Here is a 10,410-nt window from a genome sequence, read left to right as displayed (position 1 = left end):
AGTTTAGTTTAGCTGGAGTGGCAGATTCAGACAAAAAAAAAGAGAGAGGAGAGAGAAAGCAATATTCATGCACTGCTAAATAATTCAGGGTCTGCTGTGGGCCGGGCACTGTTGCAGACAAGACCCCTTCCTTTCTTACAATCGGTGAATAGTGGTTCCTGAAGGATATCTTAGAAATCACTGATTTTGAGGGTCTGCCCCCCAAAGTAAATGACACCGTCACCATGATCTTTTCCAACTTTTTATTACGAAAGCTGTTAGAAACGTAGAGCTTATGACCATCCTTATACTCATCACCTGATTCAACAATGATTAATGGTTTTGCTGTATTTCTTTTACCTTTCTTTCCTATCAGATCATTTATAAATAAGTTGCAGTCATGGTGACCTTCACTCCTGAATATTTCAGCAGGTGTGTCCTAAAGGCAGGATATTTCCCTACAGAACTATACTGCCATAATCACACTTGAGAGAATTCCCTAAATCCTTTGTCCTAATGGAGGCCCACACCTACTTAAATGGCCCTAAATTGCCACACGTCATGAAAAAAAGCTTTCATAGTTTTTATTTTCCCAAGCCAGGATCCAATTCACTCATTACATCTGGTTTCTTTAATCGTATATTCTAGAAGTCCTTTCACATCCCCTTTCCTCTGCCATTAACATGGACTGTCTGAACAGACCGGGATGTTTTACATCCCGGATTTCTTGTGATGTTGTGTAGCTTGGTCCTCTTTCCCTGCATTTCTTGTAAACTGTAAGGCCTGAAGACTTGATTAGATTCCCCAATTCTGGCAGGAATATTTCATGGGTGAGAGGCTTCTAGACCTCCACAAACTACTGATTTTGTAGAATTGCATCCTAGTGATTACGCATGCAGGATTAAAAACAAATATGCTCTGTGCTAACCCAAGTTACTCGAATATCTGGTACTGTAAATATTAGTATATTTTGAAGTTTTCAGTTGGCATTTCCTACTTCCCACTCTTAAGGCTGACTTCCTGTCAACGTCTTTGATCTAACAAATATCAAGGAGACTGGGAATCGGACTTGCTCTTATGGCCACTTGCTAGATACCTACCTAATGCTAGTGAAGTTGAATCCATATGAAAAAGAACAACATGGTTCAGAAGACACTAGGTGGTGAGCTGTGTGGGTTAGTGTGGGAACCTTAGCGAGGGCAAGCAGGGCAATCTTAAGGAGGGATGTTTTATGGATTTCCCACTTCAACATTTGCTACGTCCTCCCTGTGGCCAGACTCGGTCGGGCCTCAGGTCCCTGCTAACTGGTACACTGTAAACTTTTCTGTCTCATTCTCTAATGTGACAAGGTACCAAATATTCCTTAATGTGTGGAGACGTGAAAACAAAGGCTACTGAAGGAATGGGAAACCCAGGCCCACCTTGCTATCTCCAGGAATGTGAATCCACATAAACTTGACGGCAGACTATTACTGAATATCCCAATGGGTTCATATCAGTGCATTTTTATTTTCCCCAGGAACAGGCAGCAGTTTCTCCTGACACCGTTTACAGGGCCCTTTCCTTTCAACTGACACTAAAAAGCAAACCATGCTCTGCTCTAACTTGGCTCTAAGCCTGAGTTTAAATGACCCGCAGGGAGGGACCTTCCTATCTCCTAGTGGATGGTCGAGTGCCCTCTGGTGGGCAGTGGGAAGAATGCATGTAGCAAAGTAGTAAATTGACCTGTTTCTCAAATTGTTAGAGGCACATTCTAAACAAATTTCTTTTAAAAAAAATCCTGCATCCACATTTGCATTCCTAAAACATCATACCGAAAAGAAATATTTCCTATTTCCATTATATTGTCCCTTAGACAAAATACTTACTAGTCTCAAGCAGGGGCGCATTCCATCAGGGGCTCAGGTACTCAGAGAAGAGGAATGGACTCAAAATGGGTTACTGACCCGTTCAGCTAAGATGCCTTAAATATCTGTGGGTCTCGTCTCAGAAACCATCCTCAGGGCTGCCCTGCCTAACAAAGTTCATGCCGCTAGCCCCCAGAGCCTCTCCATTGGCACCCTTCTCGTGATTGGCGTACCCCTCTGCACCTACGTTCCTCCTTCCCATCAGAATCAGAACGTGGAATCCTCATTCCCTGAAATGGAAATGATTAGCCACAAGTCAAGCCTTCCACACCTACTCAGGGCTCAAAGCCTTTAAGAGTTGAGGCAGTAACAGTAATTCCCAGCATGGGGCCAGAGCACAGGGATGAAGTCTGTCCTCCTAGGGTGATCTGGGGAGTGAGAGGATGGTGATGGAATTAGGAGGGCTTGACGGCTGGGAGCTAGAAGACAGTTACTGCAACCCCCTCTCCACGGCTCCATACTCACTCTGTGCCAGGGCCAGTAGAAGGCCAGCCCCGAATACGCCCATGTGGCTAAGGACCAGGTTGGTAAACTGGGGTGGGTGTGGGGTCTCTATGCATTTGGGTAGAGGGAGGTGCAGCCCCCTGCTTCTCCGAGTTTCTCAAGAGTTAGGCCATCACCCCAGGGTCACGTGATCCAGCTTCTCAGGACAAGTATTTACTGTAATCTCATTAATCGAATCAAAGCTGCATTGGTTGCGCCGAGGTGGTGGGATCAGCAGGTTCCTTCCAGAAGGCAGATTAGCCCAGGTGATGAGCCCTCTGGGGTTAGCTGAGCAATCCTAATTACTAAGAAGGTTTGGGAAAAAACCTGCAGCCCCAAACCACCATCCATTGTGTCTTCATGACCAGTGTCCCAGTATCCCTATTAACTGGGATCTTTCTACATTAAATCATACAGCATGGGGTACAGGACCTTGGGGGCCTCCTCCTTCTCTTTCCTTCCTGGAATAGCCACAGGCGCTGTTCCAGGCTGTCAACACAGCCACTTGTGCCCAATGCAGCTCATCAGAAATTTAGCTGATTAGAGGGTGTGTCACTACTGCTTCCTGGCCAGAAAGCTCAGCAGTAAAATGCAAGGTCACACTCATGGAGAGGAAGGAGAGCAAAGGACTATTCTGCAAATCCAAGGATTTCCAATTCATTCGTCTGCCTCCACTGCTAGGACCCTGGTCTGAGCCACCATGACCTTTGACATCTCACCAAAATGACAGCATCAGCCTCCTCACTAGGCTTTGGCATCTTCTGCTTCCTCTCAGTCTGTTCTCAGCATGGCAGGCAGACAGAGCATGTTAGTCAGTTTGACTCTTTTTTTAAGGTTTTGTTTTTTCATGAGAGACACAAAGGCAGACATAGGCAGAGGGAGAAGCAGGCTCCCTAGAGGGAACCTGATGCGAGACTTGATCTCAGGACCCTGGAATTATGACTATGACGTGAGCTGAAGGCATATGCTCAACTACTGAGCTACCCAGGTGCCTTATAGCAAATTTTTAAGGAAACAAATTTTATGCTTAAAACTAAATTGTATTGTTAATTATGGGCAGGGTGTGATTCAGTATTTCTCCAGGATTTAATCACTTTGTATGATGGACACTTTATAGCCTTTGACGACACCTTCTGTTTCCCCCTCCCCCAGCCCCTCTAACCCCCATCCTACTCTTTGCTTCCAGAAATTTGACTCCTTCAGATTTCTAATACACGTGGTATGACATAGTGGGTGCTCTTTGACAGCTGACTTATTTCAATTGTCTTCTAGATTTAGCCATGTTGTTCAAATGGCAGGATTTCCTTCCTTTTTTATGGCTGAATAATGCTCTGTCATATGTAAATACTACATTTGCTTTATCCATTTATCCATCAATTGGCCTTTAGGTTCCTTTTAGGTCTTGGCTATTGTGAATAATATTGCATTGAACATGGGAGTGCAGACTTCAAGATTCTGAGTTTAGGGACACCTGGGTGACTCAGTCAGTTGAGCATCAGGTTCTTTATTTCAGTTCAGGTCATGATCTCAGGGTTGCAGGATGGAGCCCTGAGTTGGGCACTGTGCTCGGTGGGGAGTCTGCTTGTCCCTCTCCCTCTGCTCCTCCCTCTGCTCACACTCTCTCTCAATTAAATAAATAGACTCCTTAAAAAAAGAAAAAGATCCTGATTTAAATCTCTTTGGATATATACCCAGGAGTGGGGTTGCTGGATTGGAGGGTAGATCTGATTTTACTCTTTTGAGGAACTTCCATACCATCTCCCACAGAGGCTGCGCTAATTTACCTTCCCACCAACAGTGCATAAAGGGTCCCTTTTCTCCACTTCCTCGCCAACACTTATTTTCATAGTATATTTTCAAGCCACCTTATAGTTGTGGACCTATGGCTCATTATGGTTCTCAATGGAATTTTCCTGATAATTAGTGATGCAGAGTACTTTTTTATATAACTGTTGGCCATTTGTTGTAGGTCTTCTTTGGAGAAAGGTCTAGTCAAGTCCTTTGTACTTTTTTTTTTTTTTTTAAGATTTTATTTATTCACGAGAGACACAGAGAGAGAGGGAGAGACCTAGGCAGAGGGAGAAGCAGGCTCCATGCAGGGAGCCCCATGTGGGACTCAACCCTGAACTCCAGGATCACACCCTGAGCCAAAAGCAGAGCTCAAGCATGCCATCCAGGCTTCCCTCCTTTGTACTTTTTGAAATAAGGTTATTTGGTTTCTGTTGTTGTTTTGCTGTTGAGTTGCAGGAGTTCCTTATGTTCCTTATGTTTCCTGATCGTATACGTGGCTCACAAATACTCCCTCCCATTCTGTTGGTTGCTTTTTCACGTTGGTGGCAGTTTCCCTCGACGTGTAGAAGCTTGTTAGTTTGATGTCCCATTTGTTGACTTCTGCTTTTGATGCCTGTGCTTTTCGTGTTCTATCCAAAAAAATCATTGCTCAGATCAATGTCAAGGAGCTTTTGGTCCCCTTCATGTTCTTCTAGGAGCTTCAGGGTTTCAGGTCTTACGTTTAAATCTTTAATCTATTTTGAATTGATTTTTGTGTCTGGTGTAAGATAAAAGTCTAATTTCATTATTTTGCATGTCGATATCCAGTTTTCCCTACACCATTTATTGATGAGACTATCCCTTCCCCACTGTGATTTCTTGGCTCCCTTATCAAAGGGAGCTCCCTTATCCCTTATTTGCTGACCAAATGAATGCCTTTAGCCGCCCTGAAATGGTTGCTTATTTCCAGAGCTGAGGACTGGCTTTATTGTTTTTCCCCTTTCCACATTAAGATGAGTGTCTTCCACGCATCCCGCATTCCTGGAGGGGGCACAAACCACCACTTAGTGGATCAATCAAGGATGCAAAGAAAACAGGAAGTGATAAAATGAATGTCAAAGCTCTTGATGGTCACAATCTCTCCAAGGGTAAAAATGGATCCCAACACCAGTCTCCACTGATTCCTTGACCTGTCTTTGCCAACAACGTGTTAGCAGCTTTCTCCAGGCCATGGCCCAACAGACAACATGAGTGTGGGAATCAAGTCAAGTATGAGCCACAGGCCCACCTCCTTGCTTCTAAAACAATACAGGCCAAAGAACAGATGACCAAAAATGGCCCAGGCTGCCAGTTTGCAACCCCTGGGAAGCAGCTAAATATAGTCCATGTGGGCTAGATGCATATATTCCTACGAGGAGTTCTGAGCCATTGATTAGCCATGGATCTCCATGTGTGGGAGTGGTAGCATCAAGGAAACAAGGGCCTAGGAAATAGGTCCTTTTCATGTGATGGATAAATAAAGCATACATAGAGCATTTGACTTAAAAAAGCAAGCAATTGGGACACCTGGGTGGCTCAGCGGTTGGGCATCTGCCTCTGGCTCTGGTCATGATCCTGGAATCCAGGATCAGGTCCTACATCGGACTCCCTGCAGGGAGCCTGCTTCTCCCTCTGCCTGTGTCTCTGTCTCTCTCTCAGTCTGTGTCTCTCATGAATAAATAAATAAATCTTAAAAAAAAAAAAAAAAACAAGCAATCTAGTCCAAGAGATGTGACAACTGCAAGAGAAAGGGGTCAGTGCCTTGGTCCCTTCCTCAGATGAGCCCACACTGAGCTCTAGCAGGGGTACAAGAGGCACCCAAGGCAGACGGCCACAGTGGCTGCTTTAATAATCTGACATGGGTCTTTCACACTGGTCTTTCCAGGCCAGGAGAGAGAGGCATCCTTCAGTGACAAAAAACGTGGTCTCCCATGGTCCTGTTGGCTTGGCTGAGTGACTCCTGGAGGTATCCAAGACCTATTTATTTTGGAGAAGGGTCATATTTTATTCCCACCTAGCGCTCTATAAACTCCCGGGCGGAGGGCCATCCCCAGTATTTACAACACAAGTCACACAAACGAGGGAACAACCCTCTCAGGAAGCAGAAGGCCTGTCAATCCAGCCGAGCCTTCTGTGCATTTATATTCATTTTTCGGCAGTTCTGTCACCTGTACCTGATTTGAGGGAGAGTCTCAATGAACAGTCCTCTCAGAGCCAGTGGTCTTGAGAAGCTAATGGGAGAACAGTGGGGCCTTGGTGAAGATGAAGTGAGCCTGAGGGAGGCCCCTGCCTGCCAGGCTTCTCTCTGTGAGGCAGCTCACCACTCTTACCTCTGCTGACAAGGAGCATGCGAGAGACGGATTTCGGTCCCAAACGGTGTGTGACAAAAGCCCCTCCATGACATCACTCTTGGTTTGACAGCCATGGGGACAACGGGAAGATTCTCTGGTGACAGCAAATGCTTCTGCTCACCAGAGACCCAACCCTCCATCTCATCTTGCAAACTACACCTCCAACAAGTCCGCCCAACAGTACAGGGCAAGGCAGGTCAGACGTGCCAAAGGAACAGCCCCATCTGAGACAGGCCCATGAGAGAGCATGCATGCCCTGGCTCCAGAGAGCTACGGCAGGAGGGGCAGAAACATTTTCTGCATAAATCAGACCGGGTTGCCTCTTTGGCTGGGCCATGTCAACAAGTAGTTAGTGTTGCAGCGTGGACTTGCTGAGAGGTGGGGGCCCTAAGCTAGGGGTGCTTACCTCTGACACACACACACACATAGGCAAATTCCGAGGCTGACCTTGCACGGAGGCTCCACCACATTTGTTTTCACAGTGGTAAACCCATCTCCTGGCACACCTGAGCTTCCAGGAGCCTGGCCCGGTTGGGGCGATGCTTCAGATTCCTTGCTGGTAATGTCCTTTATGAGAGTGCACAGCGTCTACACATCCTTGCATACTGTTTGTATTATTTTTCAAGACCTGCTTCCTCTACATGCCTCTCCACCCACCCCATCGCTCCAGCAACAACAGAAGGACACCTGCCACAGCAGCCACTTGCCTGAGCGCCCCTGGAGAAAGGTCTTTGTCTCTACAACTAAAATTCTTTCTGCTCCTGAGAAAGATAGAGAAAAATTAGCTCCAAGCCACAGAGAGAGAGATGGGGGGTGGGGGATGTGGTCCAGAAGCCGGTCTGAATCCCCATCCTGCCACAACTGCCACGACTGGCCAGGCATGGGTCCCTTCCCTTGTAGGAAGGGCCTCTGCATCTCAAACCATGAAATGAGGAGAGCGGGCTCAATGCCCTCTTCCCTTCCAGCTCTCAACCCTTTGATTCTAAAGACCTCGAGTCAGACAGGACTTTAAAGAGAAAGTAGTGCGATCCTCCAATGTTGCAGAGGAAACAGAGGCCGAGGGAGGGGAGGGGAGGCTCACGGTCTTCTAGTGGATCAGCTGCACTGCGGTGGTGTGGGAGCGAGTGTGGGTGTGAGCGTGTGTGCACGTGTGTGTGGGGCGGGCCTGTGCCTGCACAGGAGGCGTCGGCCAGGGCGGGAGGTGGCGAGCGAGGCACAGAGAGAACGTCTCTTTCCTCTCACAGATCACCCCAGAGATTGTCTCGACTTTACAGGTGGAACTGGAGATAAATGGATTAGCCAGGTGAATAAACCTGTATTAAAAAACCTTCTGAAGAAATCAATTTGAGAGAGAAGATTTGGGAAAATAAAATATGATCAACTGTGTCAGATAGCTTGAATAAATCGATGCCTGCAAGTCTGGTAAACAATTTCTGATCTACGGCTCCCATGGCATCCTCGCTGGTGGTAGTTACCTTAGTAATCGGACCGTGGGATGAGGCCAGGCCAGAATGAAAGGCATTAAAAATAATGTTTCTTCAAGTGAAAATTAATTTATTTGCTGACCAACAAAGACCAAAGCAATTTCAGAATTTTAAGGATGGCGGGACATCATAACATTCTTGACACTTTTCACCCCCTCCTGCAATTAGGCATGGGGCCGGAATGGAAATAAGAAAGAAATGGGCCTCTTGGTCCCCACGGCGGCTGTGCTGAGCACAGGGAGACACGGAGCGGGGTGCAGCTGCCCCGGCAGCTGGTGGCGGAGGAGAGAGGCACGAGGGACAGACAGGACCCTGCCGAGCCCCACACAACCGATGCCCCTGCCTGCAGCCTGCTGCACACAACAATCAAAACGCCACTGAAAGCCAGAGGAGCTTTAGCTTTTCTGCTGTGGCCTTGCTCTTCATGGTAGCAGGGGAAGTCAGAGAGGTAGCTTGGGGTGCTGGAATGAGTCAGTCTGAAAAAAGGATGAAGTCCACCACTGATATAGAAGTTAAGACCCAAGGCGGTGGTGTGCACCTGCGTGGCAAAGGCAGGTGGGCCTGGGAGGTGTGACCTGTGGGGCTCCAAAGGCCCACCTGGCAGCCGGAATGATCTTCTCAGCAGGAATCAAAGGAGATCCTGCTCCAGCTTGAACCACTGGGATAGAGGAGCCGCCTCTTAGCAGCTTGTAAAGCTTTGTTTTATAAAATGCTCTGTAATGGGTAGAAAGCAGAATGGTTTCATCAAACAAGCCCTGGGAAGCAAGGAGCTATCATTTGTACCCAGCAGATCATCTGTTTGCGGGCATCTCTTTGGAATTTCGAGTTCAGGGACTTGGCCATAGTTGCTTCCTTGAGATGGGTCCGGATGGCAGTGTTCCCACCATTGAAATGGGAGCCAATGGGTGTGTTGGCCCAGCCCCCAGCCGCCCAGCTACTGCTGACAGCCTTCCTTGGGCGTCAGGTTGCAATCATCAGGGACAGTCCACTCTTCCCCGGTGGCCTGCCTGTCCCCCCGGTTCTCCCGCCACCCACTCTGCACCGGCTCACAAGCCTTACATGTGCTCCTTGGATGTTCCCTTGGACGGCCCGTTCCTTCTGCCCAGAATGCTGCCTTTCCAGATCCTGTGTGACCATCTTCCTCTCTTTCAGGCCTCGGCTGAAATGCCACCTCCCCAGAGGGCTTCTCTCACCTCATCCTCTTTGGTCATTGTCACATTTGGCCTATTATATTTTCTTCTTGGGCCTCACTGTGCCCTGGAATCCTCGTATCATTTGCCTGGTCTGGCCTCCTGCTAGAACATAAGCTTCCTTAAGCGTGGCCACCTGAACTCATGCATTTTCTCGGAATCCAGCCTGGTGCCCCGAACATCCCAGGCCGCTGAATTGAATGAATGAATCATAGAGAGCCTCAAATACCATGAACTAATCACCTTTTTTTGTGACTTTTACTCTTCCATTTCTGTTTCGGAGGTAAATAATTTCAGAGACAATCCCACTTCCAATGGTAACAACCCTCGAGGGAATAAGTTTCTCTTTCCTCCGAGTGAAGGAGGCCTGAAGAGCGTGGGCTACTGGGAGAGGCCACCAAGCACAGACTTCACTCATCTAAATCTGCCGAGTGCCATTTCAGGGAGCTGTGTCTAGAGCTACGGCCAATCCCCCCATGGGCAACCCCGCCTGCCAACCAAAACTCCATTTAAAAAAAAAACTCTTTGATGAAAAAAGTCAAACAATTTGGTAACGGACTGTTGGAAAATGCATCAAAACACATGCACCCTCATGTATGTCTCTGGAGAGCTTAAATCGATACCTTCTTTGACACTATTAAAAATCTAAGTGCACATGCCCTTTGACCTGACTCTTCCACATCTAGAAATTTATCCAACAGATTTATATTCACACAGGTACAAAACTTCGAGTTCACAAGTTTAGTGATTGTGGCAAAAGATTAGCAATGACGTAAGAGTTCCCCGGTGAGGGGGCTAGTTAAGCCAATTACCGCGTGTCCAGAAAAATGAAATACTACAGAAGAAGAATGAGGAAGTTCTTGATGAGCTAATATGAACCCATGCTCCTCATTTCATGGTTTGAGAAGCAGAGGCCCTTCCTACAAGGGATGGGCCTGGCCAGTCGTGGTAGTTGTGGCAGGATGGGGATTCAGACCGGTTTCTGGACCACCTGTCTCCCCCCTCCCCCCATCTCTCTCTCTGTAGCTTGGAGCTAATTTTTCTCTATATTTCTCAGGAGCAGAAAGAGTTTTAGTTGTAGAAGCAAAGACCTTTCTCCAGGGCCGTGCTAAGAACACCTTCAGAAGGATGTCCAAGGAATGGGGCACATGGTTGACTCTGGGTAAGGAGGCAAGTGGCTGAGAAACAAGGGGAAGGAGAAGACTTT

The sequence above is a fragment of the Vulpes vulpes genome, chromosome 2, assembly GCF_048418805.1.
Source record: "Vulpes vulpes isolate BD-2025 chromosome 2, VulVul3, whole genome shotgun sequence".
NCBI classification, from domain to species: Eukaryota; Metazoa; Chordata; class Mammalia; order Carnivora; family Canidae; genus Vulpes; species Vulpes vulpes.
Note: the sequence above shows the minus strand (reverse complement) of the source record.